Source organism: Chiloscyllium plagiosum, unplaced genomic scaffold (assembly GCF_037043375.1).
Source record: "Chiloscyllium plagiosum isolate Xiang-an unplaced genomic scaffold, Cpla_swu_hap1 HiC_scaffold_1, whole genome shotgun sequence".
In the NCBI taxonomy this organism is placed as follows: domain Eukaryota; kingdom Metazoa; phylum Chordata; class Chondrichthyes; order Orectolobiformes; family Hemiscylliidae; genus Chiloscyllium; species Chiloscyllium plagiosum.
The window spans coordinates 83,207,039-83,232,028 of NW_028270139.1; the positions used below are offsets into that span (position 1 = coordinate 83,207,039).

Here is a 24,990-nt window from a genome sequence, read left to right on the forward strand (position 1 = left end):
CAGCACTATTTCCTCCATGAAGGTAAATGGCTCTTTTCAGTTCATTGTTATTGCCTCAATGGTAATGAGGGGTCTCAATCAATCATTCAGACTTACTGTTTAGTCACTCACCCAACTCTCACTTTTAATTTTACATCATTTAAGACACTCCAAGCTAAACTGATAATTTTCATCACTCCTTCAGAACTAGTCAGTGATTTTAGCTAAAACTCCTTTAGTCCTTACTTTCACTACTTCAACTTTGCTTTCTTGTATTTTGACAATGCTTCCCCTTTAACAAGGTTTTGTTGTCCTTGGTTTGTCCCCCCAAGATGGGTTGTAAAGACAGAGGTTCAAATTTATCTGGAAATGGTTACGTTGAACAATGACAGGAGAGTGGCCACTTCTCCCAATTCAGGTTTGTTTTCCTAGTTTGGCTGGTTTTAGCAAGCAGTCAGAAACTGCTGGGGACCAAGAGAAGCAGCCACATTAAAGAGGTTCCATGCTTCAACAAGAGTTTTGCCTGAACTTGCTCTCTGAAAACTCTGCCTGTAAGAACCTGTTTGAATTTACCATTTGCCAAGGAGTGGGTTTATGGGGTATCATGGATATGGAACATTATCTTCATTAAGTTGTGATATCGTGTTGGTTGGGTTATCATGTAAATTTTCTAAATTCTGTTTTCTTTTATTAGTGTTTCATCCATCGTATTTAAAATGAATGTTGTTGTGTTTAAAGCGGAGTGGTTTGACCAGCTGCATCACTCAGAATATCCACTTCACATCTGCCCAAGTTGAGGTCTGGGCTACGTTGTTACAAAAGTGTCGAGGGGGTCTGGCCTGGTCCACAACAGAATCCCATCCCCTCAGGTGCCACCCACCCTTGACGGTTTCCTCAAACTAAACATTTGAAGATTAGTAACTGTGCTCCACGGTTAATAGACTGCTGTTCTGTGCCACTCAGGTTGCAGTGATTTTTCTTTGGGAAGTGATCCAAGTCCTTGAAATTTCTCCAGTTAAAACCTGATGACAGCTGTCATGCCCTTGCCCATGCCCTGACAATGCCTGTGATAAGTTAATTCTCATCCATCACAGCACTCCAATCCATCTCCAAAATTTCCCAAACCTCAAGCCAAATTGAACACTTAAAGCCAAGTAAAGGCTCCCAATATTGGAACAACACATTGCACAAGGGATCATATTGAACAGAAATGATGTGCTCAAAGATGCACAGCATTGAAGTATTTCAGCAAAGACTTGTACATTTTATTTCTAGCTGAAACACTCATTTCACAAGCTGAAACTACCAGCAAACTGTTGAAGATCAGGTTTGCAAACCATTTTCCCCACCCTGAAATGTGGAGAATATCCTCTGCCCCAAGTCCAATTATTGGTTTCTAACAGCAGTTTGAAAGGAAAAAAAAAGACCAACTGCATACGTCTAATAAAAAAGATTGAAACAAATAGAATTTGTTTCATAGTAAGGACGGGAGGACAGTCCTAACACTTATAAGTCAGTTAAACTTCAAATGGTAGATGAGGGTTTTTTAAAAAATCAGATGAATCAAGAACTTAAAGTTGAAGAACTAGCACTAATTTATATAAGAGAGACCATGTTTGACTAATCTAAGTTAAATATTTGTTACCTCAAAACTCTCTTCAAATTTCAGAGAATCTGCAGATGTTATCTCCATATGAAAGCATTTTTGGCAAAACAATCGAGGCTCAGTATCCAATTAGGTTAAAAAAAGGCTTCGAGGCAAGTCTCAAATAGTTGAAAATAAATAAAAGTAGATGGCATTGCCAGCAAGGGTCAGTGCTCAGCTCACATTTTTTGCAGTTAATACCAAAGATCAAATGAACAGCAAGAATTGAATAGGATTCCAAGTGACAGATAGACTGGCAAAGTGAGCCAACAAGTGGAAAAGAATTTTATACAGAACTGAGTTGCTGCACTTGAGGGTGATGCAACAGAAAAAGTACAGGTTACATGTAACCTGTGTCTAGATTAGAGTCGTGCTGGAAAAGCACAGCAGTTCAGGGAGCATCTGAGGAGCAGCAAAATCGGATGCTGCCTAACTTCTGTGCTTTTCCAGCACCACACTAATCTAGACTCTGGTTTCCAGTATCTGCATTGTTTTTACTGACATGAAACAATGCATCTTTGAAAAAGGTTAAAAAAACACACAGAGGGAGTGAAAAATGGGATCTACAAACAGAACTCAAGAACTCCAAAATTCAGCAGTGTTAAAACCCTCGCTGATTTTTCGTTATTTTCATTCTTTTTCCTTTCAAGAAATTTTAGTTTGGAGCTGCAAACTTGAAATTGAGCTGAAAACGACTGATGAAATTCTTTAAAAAAGAGCTTGTGGTAAAAGGAAAACAAACCAAACAAGCTTTGTTTGAGGCACGGTCTGGATGTTAATTCCAGATTGAGTCTGGATTAAAAAAGGCTCTAACAGACACACCAACCCCAGGAAGAAGATTGTTAGAACAGACAGCTGAACTGGACTACAAACGAGGTCAGTATCTGGGAACTAGTTCCAGCCAGTCTATAACGTTCAAGGAGGTGGCAGATATTGAATAGTAAATGAGGCCTCAAAAAAAAAACATTCCATCTCTCAAGGTGGGGAATTCAAAACCGGGGCCATATGTTTTGTTTAAAAAGTTAGAAGAGAAAGTTAAAAGAGACTGAGGGACAACTTTTAAAAAAAAATATAGATGGTTTGTGTGTGGAACAAATAGCTAGAGAAGTGGTGGACACAAAAAGTTACATTTGAAAGACATTGGGACTAGTTTAGATTGGGAACATGGTCAGCATGGACCATTTGAACAAAAGGCTTGGTTCCAGTAAAGTGTGGAGCTAGAAAAAGCACAGCAAGTCAAACAGCAGTAGAGCAGGGGAGTCTACGTTTCAGGTCAGAACCCATCAGGGCCTGATAAAAGGTTCTGACCTGAAACATCAACTGCCTTGCTCCTCTGATGCTGCTTGACCTGCTGTGCATTTTCCAGTTTCACACTATCAACTGACATTCCAGCATCTGCCGTCCTCACTATCCCCAAAGGATCCGTTTCCATATTCTATCACTATGGACAGAACCAGAGTTGACACTGTTTATTTTGAACTGCTTTTTCTGTGAATAGGAGCTTGACACAATGAAAATTGAAACTCCCCTGCCTCATTTCCCACAACCAAAGTAAACAGCAGAGTTAGAAGTATTACTGATTGTACCCGAGTAAACTGAAGAAATATTGTATGATGCTTCAAAAGCAACCAAGGATTCTACAACTATGTGAAACAATGCATCATGAAAACCAAATAGGCTGGCCAGTTGTTTCTTTTAATTTATCCCTTAAATGTGTTCGTCTGCCTTGTGTGACTCAGTTTAAAGCACAGATGGTAATTAGTTTATCTTGTTTAATTTGGCTCTGCTAAAGTCATGTTTAATAAATTATTAAAAGTTTATCATTTAAGATTTTAAAAACCCAGCAGCTGGGAAGGAACCACTGAAGTAACTAGACTGTTTTTGAAGAGATTAACTTTACTGGGTGTTGTGAATATAGAAGTATACAGCCAAACCAAGATCAGCATTTTCACCTCTGTCAGAACACAGCAGCAAGACCACAAATAGAATATTGTTTCCAGTTCTAGTCACCTCAGATTACAAAGTCAAGGCCATTTTTGGGAGCGGGTCAGGGAAAATGGGTGAAGAAAGAGTAGATTTACCAGAATAACTCTGGGCTGGGGAAAATAATAGCTGCTAAAAATTTGGAATTTGAGCTTGTTCTCCTCAGAGGAAAAAAAAGGAAATTGAGGGGACCAACAACAGCCACATACACGACAGGTTTAAATTAACAAGGAAACTTATTCCCATTAGCTGATGGCAGCACGACCAACAGATGTTCTTTTATTCCTTCATGGAAGATGGGTGTCACTGGCTAGGTCAGTATTTAAGAGAGAAAGTGAGGGCTGCAGATGCTGGAGATCAGAGCTGAAAATGTGTTGCTGGAAAAGCGCAGGTCAGGCAGCATCCAAGGAACAGGAGAATCGACGTTTCGGGCATAAGCCCTTCAGGAATGAGGAAAGTGTGTCCAGCAGGCTAAGATCAGCGGTAGGGAGGAGGGACGGCAGCGGTAGGGAGGGACGGACGGCTAAGATAAAAAAGGTAGGGAAGAGGGACAGCTAAGATAGGCTCCTCCCTACCTTTTATCTTAGCCTCCTGTTCCTTGGATGCTGCCTGACCTGCTGTGCTTTTAGCCAGCACCATGCTCTCCGCATTAATACCTAGTACTATTAGTAAATGAGTTTCATCATTTTGATCTAGCAATAGTGAAGGAATAGTTCCAAGTCAGGATGGAGAATAGAATTTAGTGCATACAGACATGCACTGCTTCAGTTGCTAAGCAGTCAGGCAGTGGTGAACACTGCAGTGAACATGTAAACTTCTGAATAAACATAAACTGACTGTGTTGGAAATCAGAACTTCCTGGACAAGTTCAGCACGTCTGGCAGCATCTGTGGAGAGAACCCAAGTTAATGTTTAGGGTTGAGCGAGAACAGAGGAAAAATTTTAAAACTGAATTTCCATCTTCAGATTTTGGGTATAAGTCTTGTGGTCATGGAAAAAATGTTTTTTTTAGAAACCCTCCATGAGCGTGCTGTGTGTTGTTTTAGGATTAAAATTTAAATTTGTTTCAAAAGCCCCTCTTCCTGATTTGTACCCAAAACAGAAACTGACTTCTCTCCAGATGCTGCCAGACCTGCTGAGCTTTTCCAACAATTTCTCTTTTTGTTTCACACAGTTGTGACCTTAGGATGGATGGTCAGTCATTAATCAAGCAAACATCTTGGCCACAGTAAGAATTTCAGGTAAAACACGGACAGGGATGTGGATGTTTCTTAAAAAAAATATTGTTAACACTATAAAATGTTCCTTACTTGGAACCTGCTGCCCAGAAGATAATGGAAGCAAAAAATATTTAAGGAAATTGGACAAGCAGTTCAAAAGAAATAAACTTGGACTACAGGATCCAACAGAGGGAATTGAACCGATTAAATTCTTCCTCGGGATCTGGACAGAATCAGTGCACCAAGTAGCCAGTTTCTGATCTTGGAACAAGAATAGGCTGTTAGCTTGTTAAAGCCAACAGAGCGTAGTGCTGGAAAAGCACACCAGATCAAGGCAGCATCCGAGCAAGAAAAAAACACATCAACTTTTCAGGCAAAAACCCTTCAACAGGACTGTCAGTTCCTTAAGCCTGTTCCGACAAAGAGATCATGACCAATGAGTAGCCTAATTCCATATACCTGCTTTTGGCCCATAATCCCTTGATAACTTTAAACCAGAAATGTTTCTTAGCCAAGGTAACTCATTGCCTTTTGTCAATGAGTTTCAAACCTCCATCGCCTCATGTAGAAGTTCTTCCTAATATCTCTCCTGAACAGCCTAGCCCTAACTCTCTCACTATGCCATCCTCCACTGCCCCCCCTCCCCAATCCACCCTGCGCATCCTTCACCACCAGTTTTCAAATCACCAGTTAGTTTATCTACCCTCTTTTCTGTTATCTTGAACACCTCAATCAGCTAAGTTCTGAGAATATGGTAAGGTAATGTTTCTGGAAGGTCGAATGCTGGAGATTGCATTAAGTTCCACTGAATCTGATGGCTGAAGGACTTGGGTGGGGAAAAGGTAGAATCTCTCTGATTAAAATGAATACAGACACAAGATGAAGGATTCTTCAATGGCAATGTCCATCTCAACCAAAGGTGAAAAAGTTACAATCATGCAATAAACTATGTACATAGTTGAATAAATCTCACTGGACCACTAGTCATTTTCCTGCTATCATTTGGTCAACTAAGTCAGGAAATGAGGACAAGCACAATCTAACCAACATGTTGGCAGTGGTTGACTCTACATGCTCATCTGAAAATACACAGCATTTCAAACATCTGATCATTTATAAACATGATCAAATCACACTGGTTATAGTTTATTTTATTAAATAGGATCCACAGACAAAATTGGATATCCTAAAATTTGGCTGTCATCTTGGGAATTTTATCTAAATACCAACTTGGAAATCTAATTTGCTTTCAAAATACCAATTCTACTTGCAGCTCAGGTAATTAAGAATCAATTATTCATTCAACTACTTATTTCTAACCTCTGCTTTTCCCCTTGCTGTCCCAAGATGGAGACGGAGCAATACTTGAGAAACAAAGGCTTTATTGTACACAAATTGAGCTTTGTCTGTTAATGCCATTCAAATTCTAAGTCACTGAGTATGAAGTGGTTTTTTTTTAACAGACTAGTTTATGCACAGGAGGGAACAAACCTTCCTGCTTGTGAATTTCAAATTTTACAAATTGAAAGATCAGAGTTTGTTCAAATACTGTTAAAACAACCATCAGCCTAAGAGAAATTCATTTCCCTTGCATGCAGCCTATTTTATTGCAGTTTTGTCAGCAGCTCCGGAACATGGTTTACTTTCTCTTTCTCTAAAAGACAGCAAGAGTGCTAGAACAGAACGCATTCCCTTTCTGGAAGTCATTTGGAGAAGTCAACAATGCCTGTAGACAACTGAAAAAAGAAACTTTGGAACCAGAAAGGTTAGTGAAAAAAGTTGTTCCACAACAATCCACATACTTGATCCATGCAGCAAAATCTCATTCGAGCACACTGCAAATACTGGGTTGGTGAGATTTTAGTATTCAATTTTTCAAACAATTTCCCATTCTGGCTGTTAAGTTGCTTTACTGGTAAAGATGTATTTGAATTTTGCCAAATTTATAGAGATTAACAACTGCATGTGCAGTGCATCCAACACACAAGGATGAAGCCCAGATTAGTATGAACACTGTCTACAAAGACTAGAGGAAATTCAATTTACCAGTGACTTTCCACCTGTTGGCTGATGACAGAATACACTGTGAAGGTATTTTGTACTATGAAGTGGCACATGATATCAACAACAACCCGACACACAGTTTGAGTTCTCGGGGTTGGGGGGGCGGGTTCCTGGCCCAAAGGGACATAGCTGTAGGTGGAGGTAAATCATAGTAGGCCAGGCATTCTGCAAGATCATGTCCAAGGCTATATAAAAGGCCAGAAGTGTGGAGGTTTGCTTAAAAGTTCACAAGGTTAACCACCACTTCAGTCTTATTTAAGAAATGCAGTCTGTAACCAAGCGCTGCTTGACCTCGACAACATGCTATCTTGGGCAGAAAAGTGGTAGTGAATAATATATCGGTGTACAACTTTTGTCCAATAACCATCTCCAATAACTGGAGAATCCAAACATCACTCCTGATTAAAAATGAAATCAGGATTGAAGCTTTATGAATCTTGATCAGATGAACTAACGGATTGAGGAGTCACAGAGTTTAATTTAAATAAATAAGGTGCTGCATTTTGGAAAAGCAAATCAGAGCAGGACTTATACACTTAATGGTAAGGTCCTGGGGAGTGTTGGTGAACAGAGACCTTGGCATGCAGGTTCATAGCCCCCTGAAAGTAGAGTTCCAGGTAAATAAGATAGTGAAGGCAGTGTTTGGTATGTTTTTCCTTTATTGGTCAGAGTAAAGAGTCCAGGAGTTGGGAGGTCATGTTGCAGCTGTACAAGACATTGGTTAGGTCACTTTTGGAATGTGCGCAAAATTCTGGTCTCCCTCCTATCAGAAAGATATTGTGGAACTTGAAAGGGTTCAGAAAAGCTTTACATGGATGTTGCCAGGGTTGGAAAACCTGAGCTATCGGGGGAGGCAGAATAGGCTAAGGCTGTTTTCCCTGGAGCTTCGGAGGCTGAGGGATGATCTTATAGAGGTTTATATAATGATTAGGGGCACGGATAGGGTAAATGGCCTTTTCCCTGGGGTGGGGCAGTCCAGAACTAGACAGCATAGGTTTAGGGTGAGGGGGGAAAGATATAAAAGGGACCCAAGGAGCAATTTTTTCATGCAGAGGTTGGTGCATGTATGGAATGAGCTGCCATGGAAAGTGGTGGAGGCTAGTACAGTTGCAACATGTAAAAGGCACTTGGATGGGTATATGATTAGGAACGGTTTAGAGGGATATGGGCCAGGTGCTGGCAACTAGGACTAGATTAGGTTAAGATATTGGGTCGGAATAGACGGGTTGGACTGAAGGGTCTGTTTCTGTGGTGTACATCTGACTCAAATTAGATTTTTTGAAGTATCTGAACAGAACAACTCCCAAGAAATACTAACGGGACTATTTTGTCCAAATGCACAGTATGGATTGGGAAAGATGATGCATTTGACCAGTCAATCTACTTTCATTGCAACTTGAAGATATAACTTGGGAGTTAAGTCAGTCATGATCAACTGTTGCATTTGAATGACTTAACACCAAGCTATAATCTTGAAGGTAAAAAGGAAGTAGATTGACTGGTCATGGCAATGTCCAGAAAAATCCATCAACTGGAGAATGGTTATCACCAATATTGTTCAGTTGTAACAAGGGCATGTTCTATCCACAACACAGTAGAGACTTGAGTAGCCATGCAAGACAGTCTATGAAAAGTACCTTCTCAGGGAAAAATGTATGGAGAATAAGTGCTTGTCTTGTCTGTGACATAATAATTTGATTAAAGTCACTGTTCCATCAAGCATACTCCTTTTTATCACTAATTTCAGGCTTGTGTTAAGATTCCTCCTTTCAGGCCTCATTTAAGAACAGTTCACTGCCTTGGATGTCTCAGCACAAAGTTTGATTTTAGTAAGATGCACAAACTCTAAAAACACTATCTGAATTCTCTTGCATTAAGTTTGCATTTATTCAATAAATCAAAATACATGCTTAAAAAAAAACTGGACCCGACCCACAAAAAAAATACTCAACACACACAAAAGGATGGCAGAAACATTTTTAAGTAAAGATTTGAGACGGCCCCAGAGTTTTAATTTGCTGGGCAATCTGCATTATCCAACTTGTCTTTCATTAAAAGAAACCAAAGACCAGCTCATACAGAGTAAATACAATGTAATTCTATTACAAGTGATAAAATTCAGCCACACAACTGTTTGAACAGAGAAAGTAATAATTTAATCTTGTTGCAATTAAGATTTTAGAAAGGAGTTGAGTTATAGATGTTGTGTTGCCAATTTCCACAATGTTTTCAATTCATCAAGCCAAATTAATGCAGAGTTCTGATGCGATTGACAAATATGTTAGAATCCTGAAGAAACCATAAACCAAAAATAATCACGTTTACTGAACTGACCCCACAATGTAGTTCCCAAGAACTCACTTGGTTAACTTTCACTTTTCACAAACAATGCTTGAATCAAAATCAGTTGTATTTTAACAAAGCAATTTTATCAAGGGTTTGAAGTAAAATAATGTCATCACCTGCAAATCACTTGTAGAATTGTGGTACTATATACCTATTCAGTTCCCAATATGCTGTTCTCGAATCACACAGGATAGGTCAGGAATGCTCTGAAAAGAGCTGTCACCTCAGTTTTGAATATGATCAAGATATCGCTAAACAACCCTCTTCCTCTCTGAGTTGCTTTGCAGCGATTCTATCAGGATTAGTTCATTTTCAAACAGACCAACCAACCACATTCTGGACCATGATCTGATTCTGATACAAACAGCTCTAACTCTGGCATTCGCACATTAGGTGGTAGCCCCTTTTCATGTGTTAACACATGGCTATTCAGAATTTGGGCTCATCTGCTTGTAACATTATTTTCACCTATAGCTCAGAGTCAACTCCACTCTCTTCCTGCTAGCTGTGCTTCCATGGCAAGGCTCACTGGGTGATAGATCATTTATTCAACAGATAAAATGGATCCAAGTTTTAAGAACCAATAATACTCTAGATCTTCACCATGCAGCACATTTTCCTCAAGTGAAAAGAACATTAAACCTAACAAAACCAGGGAAGATAACCCATCTGTGGCTAACCAGTCAAACTTCAGATCCAAATAATAGGGTGGACAAATTTTGCTTTCTTTTTTGGCTAGACCAGAGAACTGGGAGTAATTTACATTTAAAAATACGGAGAAAAGGATTGAAGAAGAAAAAAAAGAGTAAAGCTACAGGGAACAAACTGATTGTATAAGCTTCTGTAGGTATATGAGGGAATAAAAAGACTGAAGGCAAACGTAGGTCCCTTACAGTCAAAAAGCATCAGATTTATCATGGGGAAACTAAGAACTAGCTGACCAAATAATTAAATCTTTTGGGAGAACAGAACAAGAAAGTGAGGACAAACAAAATCTCAGTTTGGGGAGCACAAGGTCTAGACAGCAGAGGGCCTGAAGAGTGGTCTGGTGAAAATATACATGATTATAAAGGCTGAGAATTTGAATCCTAGATTTCTTCAGAAAGTGAGATAAATTTGTAGAGGCATTGGTGGCATCGATCAATATTCTACAGATTCTGGAACAATTCCTGTGGATTGGAGCACAGTTAATGTAACCCCACAATTTTTTAAAAAAAGAGAAAATAGGAAATTATAGACAGGTAAGCTTAACATCAGTGGTAGGGAAAATGTTATAATCTATAATGGTAATAGCAGAGCACTTTGAAAACTGACAGATAGTCACAGATTTACAAAAGGGAAATAATGCTCAACACATCTATTGGAAAATTGCAAGGGTGTAACTGTTAGAGTTGATAAGGGGGAGCCATTTGATGTACTTGACTCGGACTTTGAGGCTTTTGATAATGGAGAATTGAAGCACATGGGATTTGAGGTACTACACGACAAGGATAAAGAATTGGAAGGCAGATGAAAGAATAGGAATAAATTATTCTTTTTCTGTATGACCGGAAGTGACTAGTTGGGGCCTTCAGCGTTTGGTGACAGGACTTTAGCTTTTCACAATACATGTTAACCATTTAAATGAAGAAACAAAATATAATATTTCCCTATATGCAGACAACACAAAGCACGTTAAGAGGGTGAATCAAGAAGAGGATGCAGAGATGGTGTGATTTGAACAAGTCATTCTGGACAAATGAAGTACAATGCGGATATGCAAGGTTTTCCACTTCGGCAGCAGATCAGGAAGGCATCTTATCTGAAAGCTAATAAACTGGGAAAGGAGAGGGGGCAACAAGACCTAGAAATTCTTGCATACCAGTTGCTGCAACAGGTAATGAAAGTAGCAAATGGTATATATGTTTCGTAGTAAGTGGGTTAAAGTACAGGAGCAGAGGGGTCTTACTGTAATTGTATAGGGCACTAGTGAGACGATGTTCTGCCTACAGAAGGATTATAACAAAGATTTGTCAGACTGATTGCTGGGATGGAAGGATTGATAAAAGAGAGACTGGATTGGTTCTGACATTTGCTCAAGCAAATTCATTGAAGACCAAGACATTTTTTTAGGACTCCACCGGAAAAATACAGGACAGATGTCCGCAAAACCAGCGAGTCCAGTACCAATAGTCACAGTCTAGGGTCACAGACTGACAAGCAGTTTTTTCACCCAGTGGTGTTTGTTTTCAGGCTGGATGGTTTGGAGGGGGAAGAGTGTTGAGGCTGAGGAATTTCCTGCCACACAAAAAAAAGTGCTGAGGCCAAAAAAGATCAAATGCTTAAAGTGTAAGGTATAATTCTTAAGGGTGAAGGTATCAAGATTTTTCAGGAGAAAACAGAAAAAGGAGATTAATTTGGATGATCAGCCTTGATCACATTAAATCCCAGAACAGATTCCAAGGGCTTAAATAACCTACCTCTGCTATCACTTTCAATATTTCATCATTAATGCTAGATTATGTGTCTACCAGTAACTTAAATGCCAGGTTCCATTGATTTGCTATGTTTTTCCTATGTTGACCAAGCAAATTTTAAAATATCAATAAAATGCATCAAGTTGCAACCATTGAAACATTCATTCAATCTTTTTACCACCTCGCAAGGCCATTAGTCCTTGTGCTAGCTCTCTGCCAGAAGGGGACAGCTCATCTCACAAACCTGCCTTCTCCACAAGGCAGGTTTGTGAGATGAGCTGTCCCCTTCTGGCAGAGAGCTAGCACAAGGACTAATGGCCTTGCGAGGTGGTAAAAAGATTGAATGAATGTTTCAATGGTTGCAACTTGATGCATTTTATTGATATTTTAAAATTTGCTTGGTCAACATAGAAAAACATAGTAAATCAATGGAACCTGGCATTTAAGTTACTGGTAGATACACATAATCTAGCATTAAATGATGAAATATTGACTTGGAGAGACTGCCAGACTTGGAGTTTCTATAGCACGTTTAAAACAAAAGTTGTTAAAATACTTCAGGATTACATTGGTTCTAATTTGTTTGGACAAGGTCTTCTCTTTCAATTCAAATCATGGCATTAAAATTTGGTTACTATGTTTCCACCCATCCCAAAGGTTTACACCCTCAAAGTTATTATCCTCTTATTTAAGAATACCTGCAAGTTGTTGCACCCATAACTTGCAAAACTACCCTATGCATCAAAGTCTCAGTCAATAGTTTGGATCGAAGACAGCTGGTTTAGTACTGATCCCTGCGGAATCCCACTGAATATGTTCCTTCAGTCTGAAAGGCAACCTTCAACCAAGATGTTTCCTGTCACGACCAATTCCATATCTATGCTGCTATTGTTGTTTTAATACTTGTGCTTAACTTCACAGACAAGCCTGTTACTTGGACTTCAAAAAGATGTTCTGAAGTGCTATGTGTATCACGTTAACTGCATCAACTTCAGTCATTGTCAAAACAAATATTTTTTCCCTAGTGATTTAACAGGATTTTCTAGATTAAAACTTGCAAACCTGCAGCTGTTGATCTTATCCTTACACACCCTTCTTTCAACCTATTAAGATATCCTGTCTCAATTTTCTGCTCTTTCCAAATATAAATTTTGTAGCGAAGGTGGCGGCAGTGTAGTGTTAATTAACTCGGTAAAGACAAATGCAAAGTATTTAATACTTTAGCTATGTTCTCAATCTTCCATGTCTCAAACATGTTTTGCTCTGAAATCAACCCACAACTACTTGCACATATCTCAGAGCCTTTTGGATTCCCATTACGACCAGCTACCAGTCTTGTGACACTAGAGCCTCCATTATCTCCCTCCACTGCTGGAAATTGTTGAACCTGGTTATCACTTGTCCCATCAGGACATCCATTTTCCTCTTAAAGGTTTTCAATCGGATAATTCCAATTGTTTTCCAGAATACCAAAAGAATCTCATTTTATCTATAACTATCCCAAAATAATAGACCCCACATCAACACAACACCAAGTCCCCTTGTCCAATCTTTCCAGTGGACACCATCACTACTTACAACTTTTCCAACTAAGCCATGTACGACAAGTTTTGGAAACATGCACTACATTATCACTGCATCAAAATAGTGGCAACTCCCTCAAAAAAAAAGGCCTGTAGATTTCAATTCCATCATCCAGACTGCAACACTACAAAGGTAGCTGCTTACTATCTGGCACCTGTTTAACAACTATGCAAGGAGAATAATAATGACAAAGAACAAAAACAGTTAAACTACATACTAGCCAATTGACAAGCAGCCAAAACTGGGTAAAAACAATGACTGCAGATGCTGGAAACCAGATTCTGGATTAGTGGTGCTGGAAGAGCACAGCAGTTCAGGCAGCATCCAAGGAGTTTCGAAATCGACGTTTCGGGCAAAAGCCCTTCATCAGGAATAAAGACAGTGAGCCTGAAGCATGGAGAGATAAGCTAGAGGAGGGTGGGGGTGGGGAGAAAGTAGCATAGAGTACAATGGGTCAGTGGGGGAGGGGATGAAGGTGATAGGTCAGGGAGGAGAGGGTGGAGTGGATAGGTGGAAAAGGAGATAGGCAGATAGGACAAGTCATGGGGACAGTGCTGAGCTGGAAGTTTGGAACTAGGATGAGGTAGGGGAAGGGGAAAATGAGGAAGCTGTTGAAGTCCACATCGATGCCCTAGGGTTGAAGTCTTCCGAGGCGTTCTTCCTCCAGGCGTCTGGTGGTGAGGGAGCGGTGGTGGTGGAGGCGGCCCAGGACCTCCATGTCCTCGGCAGAGTGGGAGGGGGAGTTGAAATGTTGGGCCACGGGGTGGTGTGGTTGATTGGTGTGGGTGTCCCGGAGAAGTTCCCTAAAGCGCTCTGCTCGGAGGCGTCCAGTCTCCCCAATGTAGAAGAGACCACATCGGGAGCAACGGATACAATAAAAGCAGCCAAAACTGTCCAGCATTCCTGCTCTAGGTGGATTTACCAATTATAAATCCATTTTTTTTATGCACAAATTCTAGCTTTCATATCCCACTGAGCTCCAAAGTGTTTGTCACTAAGCAAACGATTCAGTCAGTTAAGTGTACAAATGTTCTTTAGGAAAGCCAAGAAAATGCAAGGTTTGCTATGACTTATTCTAATCCAGATCTAGCAAAGAAAAATCATATTTTGTGAAATAGTCCTCAAAATGAGATACAGACTACAATCAAACTGTACTAAGCCTGTGTTCACCATAAAAGCTCAGGCTAACTTTGTTAGATTTTTCATTCATGATTTTGCTTGGATATACACATTTCAATTTGAAAAGACAGATTCACAATGGATTTATCATCACATTGCAATTCGACGTTCATTGTTTCACGGTCATGCATTAATCATTGCTCGCCCTGAAATCCATTTGGCTCACTAATGGTCCTTGGGTAAAGGAAATCTGCAATATTACATGACCAGCCTACATGTGACCCAAGACCCACAGTAATTGGATAATTGACAAAATACCCACTGGAATGGCCTTGCAATGCCATTCAGTTCAAAGGCAATGTGGGATGTGCACAGAATGCCCTGCCAGCAATGTCCATATCTCAGGGGAAAAAAAACCTAGTTATTTCATAATTTGGCAGAAGCAAAATGATAAGTGTAAAATGAAGTGAAAACTGAATTTTATAAAATCAATTTTTGGACATTAAAACAACAAATAGTTGCCTTCAAACCAGTAAAACAAGACTCCTGACTTGCTGAATTTCCTAATATTGAGGAAATAAAGCTCTGTAGTTCACTTAAGATCCCAAATGGAAGCTGGAGATATATTACAATAGTTATTTCCATAAATCAAAAATTTGCCTTTTCAACCTTCTGAATTTTAAGCCAGTCTATTTAAGATAGTTTAGTTTATAAACTTCCAGGTATCCTTGCACTTGATTAACTTTTGTGTGGCATCTTTTACCTTTCATTTACTATCTTCCAGTTCTGGTTGAAGTATGGAATCATTCTCAAGCAAAAAGGACGATGGAATGTACTCTAGAGAAAAAAAACTATGAAGGATGAACACAGGCAGAATAAAAAGGTAACTTACTGTGAAACATATGTAGCAAGGACAACAAGTTGAGAAGTCAACCACGAAAGCTTGCTGCGACAGCTGGTGCTTTAACTGAATGCATTCATTATTCCACAGCCTGACTGGTGCTTTTCTGTTGATTGCGATCACTAGAAGTGGAATAGTACTGTAAACCAAACTATCAGCTTGCATTAAGGGCTCTCGCAGGGTGAGTACTCTTTACGGATTAACTCAGCCATGCAGCAGTAAGAGCAAGCATTCTGTTTCCTCAGACAGTGAGGAATTTACAAAGTCTTGGCAATACTTCATTGCAAATCTGCAGACACCTCTCTGCAGACTGCCTCTTTCTGGATGGAGTGATACTCTGGTGCGGCAGTTCAAGGTCCAATCAAGCTACCGAGCTAAAATTCAGCAGCAAGCAAATAGCTGCTTCCGTCACGAAATGGGAGTGCCTGATTAGCCAGGCGAAGCTAATGTTAACTGTTTCACAACAAGTCAATTTTCTGAAACATTTAAGAAAGGATCAAATTTAGAATAAGTATTGAACAAAGTTTAAATTACAAACCGTCACCCCGTATGTGGTGTCCTCAGTTTATAAAGAATTAATTTCAAAGCAGATGCTTGGATTACCTGCTGCAGGAAATTCAAAGCTTTGGAAAAATATTTAGTGCCTCTGCAACATTCTTTAAAATTCAAATGACAAAACAGACAGCGAAGTGTCTGCCCCAAACCCAACTTGCTCAGCGTCGAGCCACGCAAAACCAGCTCCGAGCAGGACAGTGTCATGTGCCAGACCCCAGACTCCTGGCTCACTTACTCTACTCAACTTCCGTAGTAGAACACGACCACCAACGCGGCGGTGGTAAGGCTTTAAGGGTGTCGCTGAAGCATCTCTGAAGAGTTCAAACATTTCCTCGGGCAAAGTTCCAAAGGCTGCAGTTATTGAACACGTATCCAGTTTGAAATTTTAATTGACAAGTTCAAACAGTTTTCTTGCACGCATTCGCAAAATAAAGAGATCAGCAAAGTTAGTCATACAGCATGGAACAGACCCTTTGGTCGAACTCGTCCATGCTGGCCAAGTTTGTTAAACTAAACCAGTCCCATCTGTCTGCGCTTGGCCCATATCCATGTACTTATCTAAATGTCTCTTTGAAAATGTTCTGACTGTACCTGCATCTACCATTTCCTCTGGCAGTTCACTCCACAAACAAACCATCGAGAAAAAGGTTGTCTCAGGTCCTTTTTAAATCTTTGTCCTCATCTAATAAATATGCTTCCTAGTTTTGAACTACACCAGAGGGAAAAGACTTTTGCTGTTCACCTTATCTAGAGCCCTTATGATTTTTTAACCTTCCTACAGTCCAGTGAAAAAAAACCCAGCCTATGTTTATAATTCAAATCCTCCATTCCTGGCAACATACTTTTAAATCCTTTCTACACCTTCTCCAGCTTAATATCCTTCCTACAGCAGGGCAATGAGACCGTACAGTACTCTAGATGAGGTCCCATCAACATCCTGTACAATCTCAACATCTCCTAATTCCTTTACTCAAAACTAAGCAATGAAGGCAAGCATGCTAAAAAGTGTCTTAACCATCTTGTCTGCCTGTGACACAATTTTCAAAAAACTATGTACCTGAACTCCTCAGGTCTTGTTCAACAGCACTACCAAAGGCTGTACCATTAACTGTCCAAGTCCTGCCCTTAATTGGGTTCCAAAATATCTCTCATTAATTCAAACTAAATCTGCCACTCCTTAGCCCATTGGCCCAATTGATCAAAACCTTCTTCACTGTCAAGTATACTTCTGATCATTTAATTAAGTTGGCCACTACTCAACAGTCACTGGATGTAAAAGTTGTAAATCTTTCAAAGTGTCAAACAAAGATGGAAGCAACGTATAAAGAATTTCTTCAAAATTTAAAATTAAAAAGTCTCATCCTGGAAAGACTCTGTTTAAGTTAAAAATTTTCAGGTATTAGCTCTTCATTATTTTGCTTACTATATCCTCAACTACATGAGCACTCATTTAACATCTGGCAAAAACTTTGCCCTTCGAGATTGGAAGAATTAATCACGTCAACTGGCAGGCAAAAGTTGTTACTATTGGTTGCAAACTATTTTCAAAGATCATTATTAAACTTATTCATGGCCAGTTCACCATAATGTGGAGGTGCCAGTGTTGGACACCATAAAATGGCCAAAATACCATTTCTTTCAAAAGCAATATCTGAAATTAGAGAGAAGAACAGAAGTTGACCATTCAGCCCATCATGTTTGCACCACTTTTCAAGGACATAATGGCTGATCTGATCATCCTCAGCTCCACTTGCCTACCTTATCCCAAAGCCCTTGATTCCCTTAACTTAAAAAAAAATGCCTCAGCCTTCAACACTTATGACAGCCTTTGTAATAGTCAGATTTACAGCATGAAATATACCTTCAGTCCAACTTGTCCATACCAACCAGATATCCTAAGTTAATCTACTCCCATTTGCCAGCACTTTGGCCTATAAATCTCCAAACCCTTCCTATCCATATATCCATCCAGATGACTGAAATGTTGTAGCTGTACCAGCCTCCCACCACTTCCTCTGGCAGCTCATTCCATACACTCACAATCCACTGCATGAAAAAAAATTGCCCTGAGGTCCCTTTTGAATCTTTCCCCTCTCACCCTAAACCTATACCCTCCAGTTCAGGACAGCCCCACCCCAAAGAAAAGACCTTGTCACTTTTTCCTATCCATGCCCCTCATGATTTTATAAGCCTCAAGGTCACCCCTCAGCCTTCGACTCTCAAGGAGATAATCGTCCCAGCCAATTCAACCTCTCCCTATAGCTCAAATCCTCCAACCCTGGCAAAATCCTTGTAAATCTTTTCTCAATCCTTTCAAATTTAACAATGTCCTTCCTGTAGAAAGGAGACCAGAATTGCACGCAATATTCCAAAAGTGGCCAAACCAATGTCCTATACAGCTGCAACATGATATCTCAACTCCTATACCCAATGCTTTGTCTATTAAAGGAAAGCATACCAAATGCTTTCTTCACTATCCGATCCACCTGTGACTCCACTTTCAAGGAACTATAACTTGCATTCCAAGGTCTCTTTGTTCAGCAACACTGCCCAGGACCTTACCAGTATTTTCCTTTCCAAAATACAGCACCTCATATTCCATGTTATGCCTCAGCCCATTGGGCAATCAAGATCCTGTTCTTTGGAGGTAACCTTATTGGCAGTCCATGAAATCTCCAATTTTGATGTCATCTGCAAACTTACTAACTACACCTCTTATGCTCACATCCAAATCATTCATATAAAATGATGAAAAGTAGTGGACCCAGCACCTACCCTAATGGCTCACTGCTGGTCACAGGCCTACAGTCTGATTAGCAACCCTTCACAACCATCTGTCTACCTTTGAGCCAGTTTTGTATCTAAATGGCTAGTTCTCCCTATATTCCACGTGATCTAACCTTGCTCACCAGTCTGCGATGAGGAACCTGACAAATGCCTTACTGAAGTCCATACAGATCACATCCACTGCTCTGCACTCAATCCTCTTCGTTACATCTTCAATCAAGTTTGTGAGACATGATTTCCCACACAAAGCCATGTTGACTATCAAACCTTGCCTGTCCAAATACATGTACATTCTGTCCCTCAGGATTCCCTCCCATAACTTGCCTAATATAGTCAGACTCACCAGTCTATAGTGCCGTGGATTTTCCTTACCACCTTAAATGGTGTCACCATGTTAGCCAACCTCTAGTCTTCTGGCACCTCACCTGTAACTATCAACAATATAAATATCTCAGCAAGGGGCTCAGGAATCACTTCCCTAGCATCCCACAGGGTTCCAGTGTCACGTGGGGATTTATCCACCTTTATCCATTTTAAAACATCCAGCAGCACTCTTTAATAGGGACATTTTCCCCACATTCAGTATGTTGGTAAATAATCCACAAATTCTCTACCCAGAGAAGCAACTCCTCACCTAACTGAGTGGCTCCTTACTGATACTACACCTTCTAATCCTAGGCTGTACAAAAAAAAAAGTAAAAGTCAAACATCTATCCTGGTCAGGTCCCCACAAGTCTGTTTCACTAAGTAACCTCTCATACTTCCAATTTCTAAAACTCCAGCCTAATGGACTCAACATCTCCTTACATGACAATTCTCCTTACCTGGGATAAACCTAGTGAACCTTCTCAGTCTGTCTCCAATGCCAGTACATATTTCTTGAGAATAAAAAAAAGAGACCAGAACTGTTCGCAGTATTTCAAATTTGGTACATAGTGCTTTGTATAGTTTTACAATGACTTCCCTGCCTTTAACATGCACCATTCCCTTTGAAAAAGGCCCAATGGCATTTGAATTGCTCCTATCTAAAACTTGAACATTAGCCTGAATACATAAGGATTCCAGAGCTGTGATGCTGCTTTTTGAGGTCTTTCTCCAGGTCTAGTATTCCCAACATACAGAATACACATCTTCCCCACATTATATTCCATTGTTTGCTCACTGCTAACACACTTATCTCTCCAAACTCCTAGAATCATCACCACTTGCTCTCCAACCCCAAGTGGAATTTGCAAGCTTGGCAATAATACATCCAGTAATTAATATATTCTAATAAAAAAATTGCAGCTGTAGCACTGATGCTAGTGATACTTTGCTAGTCCAGGTTACCATCCCAAAAATGCCCTTTTATTCCATTTATCAGTTAGCAATTTTAACAAACACCATGAGTTCCATGATACTTCAAATGCCTTATTGAAACCTAAATTAGATCCAATGGTTCTTTTTAGTTATCCACTTGTTACCTCAAAAGAAAGCCAACACACTTATCAGGTATGATTTCCCATCATGGACAATGCTTCAGTTTTCAAAGAAGAAAAAAAAGTTAATTCACAGCATGAGTAACTGGCTTGTGCCAACACATTGCCAAGCCAAAATTGCCCAGCGGGCAGTTAACAGTTGACCACATTGCTGTGGGTCTAGAGTCACATGTAGGCCAAACCAGATAAGGATAGCAGATTTCCTTCCCGCAAGGACATAGTGAGAAAATTTCATTGGATTCATTAATTGACAATGAATTCGTGGTCACCATGAAACTCCATTCCAGATTTTTATTGAATTCGAAGCCACCATCTGCCATGGGCAAGATTCTAATCTGGGTTTCCAGAACATGACCTGATACCACAAGGGAATCACCTCCCTAAATGATCAACATCTTTAACAGGCTCCAGCACATTTCATAATAGATATTAAAAGTACTGACCCTTTATCTAAAATGGAGACAAAAGAAGGGTGTTATATTGTCAATTTACCAATCCTCTGGCACTTTCTAGAATCTAAGAATTCTAGAAAGATTACGACCAGTGCTTCCCCTACCTCTGCAGATACTTCCTTTAACATCCCAGAATGCATCCCATCAAATCCAGGGGACTTATCAGTCTTTTGCCATTAGTAATCCTAGTAGTTCATCCTCACGATAGTTATATTTGTTGGTCCTTCCATTTGCCCATTGATAGGGTTTTGCATGTTAGTTGTGTTTATTTTGAAGACTAATTCAAAAGTATTATTCAACTTGTATTTTCCTGGTTCTCTTTTCTCACCTGCCTCAAAGACATGAAATTCTTGTTATCTCTTGCTTTAGGAGGATGTGTTTTGATATTACTTGAGTCCACCCTCAGTTTATTTTCTTGCCATCCATTTTGTTCATCATTTGTGGTTACTAGAGGAACTTTCCTAATATTCCATCTCACCATTAAGCTTTGTCATGATCATTCTCTTTCCATCTGATGTTATGTTAGAACCACTAAGCCATCCACACCACTTTGATTGAACCTCTCAAAACATCTGACCAAAATATTTGGGGATCCTCACTACCAAAACAAAACAATCTGCAGATTTCTAACTAATTTAGAAGTGGCATGGAACAGTTAGCCTGAATGTTGCTTTCATGCTCGTTAAAAAAAAATTTGGGAAATTGGTTCCATTTCTGCACCCTCCCAAAATAACTTGGCACATATGCTCAAAATAGCAGCATTTGCAGATAGTTCATTCCATTTCATAGTTCACTGGTTCCTCTGCATTACCTTTACTCAGTTTTCAGTTACTAAAACCTTCAGACAATGGTTTCTAGAGTAGGCCATCCAGCCATACTTCAAAAATCTATCCATAAAGATTAAACGTCAAATTTCTCTGCTCTAAAAGTCTTGTTCAGGAAGTTTCTCACCTCTAGATGAGAATCTATATAGTTTCAGTATTTTTCCATTCTTCCACAAGTGTCACATATAGAACAAATAGCCCAATTGGGCACAACTGCATTCTCCAGCTAGGAACTCATTAGCGTATGTTGAAAGCCTCTCATTACATCCATTTTGTGGCAAGCAAGCTATCCATTAACTGTGTATATTCATGGAAATGGAATTTCACATCTTGCTATGTGGCAAGATGAAATTCTGCCCAGAAATTCCAGAAGCAAAAAGAAAAGACAAATGACACACTGATTTTGTATACTTCAAAACAGAGCTCCAATAAAGATCCAAAATGTTCATTTCCAAGTATCACTTGTCTTCTCCTGGTTGCCTCTTCCCTCAAGCCAAGGATAAGCGAGGGGTTTGTCGTCAAGTTTTCACTAAGTCACTCAGGACATTTTGAATGCAATGCTCCCTGAACAGCAGTACAAAATAGACGGATAGTCAAAATGTTACTATGTTGTGATGGAGAAAATAGATTCTGTAACAGAAGTGCTGATTTTTAGTTACATTGCAGGGAAGACAACTGAACAACTTCAGTTCAGTGTGGGAGATGCAGTAAAAACAACTGGAGAGCAGTTGAAAATATATACTACTGCATTTCAGGCAGAAATCATTTGAAGTGATTAGCCAAAGTGTTGAGTCAGTATCAGGAAAAGACCTGGGAGGTGTCATAACTCAAAAAGCCAAATGCTATAACTTTCATCAAGAAAGCAGTGTGAGAGGTTTGAAAACCATTGTTTCCTTTCAGATCTGATAAGGTTATATCAGACAAAAAGTCAAATTGTACTCTCTCCACAGAAACAGCCAGAGTTTCTCTAGGATTGTTTCAGATTTGTAACATTCATTATTTTGCTTTTATTATAGCAGTATTTCCTTCACGCATTCAACAGAGTTTAGTCAAAGAGATGTACAGCATGGAAACAGACCCTTCAGTACAACTTGTCTATGCCAACCAGATATCTTGTCCCACCTGCCAGCACCCAGCCCATAATCCCTCCAAATCCTTCCTCTGAATATACCCATCCAGATGCCTTTTAAATGTTGCAATTGTACTAGCCTCCACCACTTCCTCTGGCAGCTCATTCCAGACACGTACCACACCGTGAAAAAGTTGCCCCTTAGGTCTCTTTTATATCTTTCCCCTCTCATCCGAAACCTATGCCCTTGATTTCTAGACACTCCCACCCCAGGGAAAAGACTTTGTCTGTTTATCCTATCCATGCCTCTCATGATTTTATAAACCTCTATAAAGGTCACCCCTCAGCCTCCGACATACCAGGGAAAACAGCCCCAGGCTATTCAACCTCGCCCCATAGCTCAAATCCTCCAAACCTGGCAACATACTTGTAAATCTTTTCTGAACCCTTTCAAGTTTCACAACATCCTTCCGATGGGAAGGAGACCAGAACTGCACACAATATTCCAACAGTGGCCTAACCAATGTTCTGTACAGCCGCAACATGACCTCCCAACTCCTCTACTCAATACTCTGACCAATAAAGGAAAGCATACCAAACGCCTTCTTCACTATCCTATCTACCTGCGATTCCACTTTCAAGGAGCTATGAACCTGCACTCCAAGGTCTCTTTGTTCAGCAGGAAGAAATTTGAATTAGCTTGATGGAGTAGCTGTCAATAAGAGTCCTTGTACCACTTAATATAGCGGAGTGAAGTTTCTGGATCCATGAGAGCATTGGCTGAGGACAAGAGACAGATCGTTATCACATGGGGTAAACCCCTCTGCCAATTTAAGCTAGCACCACAGAAAAGACACACACTGTGCTGTAATCTGTCAAAATTCAAGGGCAAAAGACTATCCCAAAAGTCACTAAAGTAAAAATTAACTTTAAGTCCGACAGAGAATATTAAAACCAATAACTATTTACAACTCCTTTCTCTCAAGTCTATGTTTGACCTCCCACTCTACAATACTAGTCCGATAAAAAAATCCTGAGTAAGATTTACAAAAATAAAATAATGACATTTCAAAACCAGTCAGCTTTGCAGATTCTCTCCAGGTCAGCCTCTATGTCCTGCTGCGCACTCCCCCACAGACAGGTACCTTTCAGAGACCTCTTCAGCCAAAAGTCTACATTTGTTAGTCTTTGGCATTTCTCTCCCTAACTGCTGAAAATGTCCAATTATATACCCCAAAACATCAGTTTGTTTCATTGGTTTTAATATCAAAATACTAAATTCCAACTTGATTGAACTTTGGCTGAATTTGAATTTGTTGTGTTTCATGGCAACACAGCTGCTATTTGTTTCAACCAAGTGTTACATTATTCCCTTGTTCAGGAGTCTGATTTGTTAGTCCTTGATAGCTTTTCAATTCTCAAAAGGTACATTACACCTGTACTCCTTCCTGACACAGATCAACCAAAGCAAGAGTAATTGCCGAGGCAATGACAGCAAGGTGGTGTCAAGGCCAAATTGACAAGAATGTGCACATATAATACCTTCAATTTTGGGATTTGATGATCAAGTCACTGAAATCTGGAGGAGAGAATTGCTGAAATCTTTCTTGATCACATCAACTATCTAATATGCGCTGGAGTGTCTTGTCACACTATGACCTACATTTACTACAACACAATTCTCCATATTAAAATCAAGTTAAACATGCACTGTACATTACTATGCATTACAAATTCATTGCTGTTTGTTCAAAAGTGAAATCCTGTGCCTTCATTCTCAAGTCCCTGGACCAAATCAGCACTGGTCTTCTCAAGTGACCTGATTACTGAAGGCTAACCAGCTCATAGCATTTCAATGGTCTTGTCTGCAATCTAAATCAACATGGCTGTGCACGTGAGAAATCATGTCTCACAAACTTGATTGAGATTTTTTGAAAAAGTAACAAAGAGGATTGATGAGGGCAGAGCAGGAGATGTGATCTATATGAACTTCAGTAAGGCATTCGACAAGGTTCCCCATGGGAGACTGATTAGCAAGGTTAGACCTCATGGAATACAGGGGGAATTAGCCATTTGGATACAGAACTGGCTCAAAGGTAGAAGACAGAGGTTGATGGCGGAGGGCTGTTTTTCAGAGTGGAGGCCTGTGACCAGTGGAGTGCCACAAGGATCGGTGCTGGGTCCTCTACGTTTTGTTATTTACATAAATGATTTGGATGCGAGCATAAGAGGTAGTTAGTAAGCTTGCAGATGACACCAAAATTGGAGGTGTAGTGGACATGAAAGAGCGTTACCTCAGATTACAACAGGATCTGGACCAGATGGGCCAATGAGCTGAGAAGTGGTAGATGCAGTTTAATTCAGATAAATGCGAGGAGCTGCATTATGGAGCAAATCTTCGCAGAACTTCTACACAATGCTAAGGTCCTAGGGAGTGTTGCTGAACAAAGAGACATTGGAGTGCAGGTTCATAGCTCCTTGAAAGTGGAGTCGCAGGTAGGTAGTATAGGCGTTTGGTATGCTTTCCT

The 24,990-nt window shown here is 39.9% G+C and overlaps 1 protein-coding gene across 2 annotated transcripts in view; it reads right to left on the minus strand.

The window, feature by feature from the left end:
- mtus1b (microtubule associated tumor suppressor 1b) overlaps nt 1-24,990 on the minus strand; it is a 215,666-nt gene that overhangs the window by 166,550 nt on the left and 24,126 nt on the right. The window contains exon 1 of one of the 2 annotated variants that reach the window (XM_043689999.2): nt 15,289-15,666. The exons of the other annotated variant lie outside the window; for it this stretch is intronic. The gene's annotated coding sequence lies outside the window, so the exon portion shown is untranslated. Of the gene's footprint in view, nt 1-15,288; nt 15,667-24,990 lie in introns of those variants that run through there. 2 annotated transcript variants of the gene reach the window in all.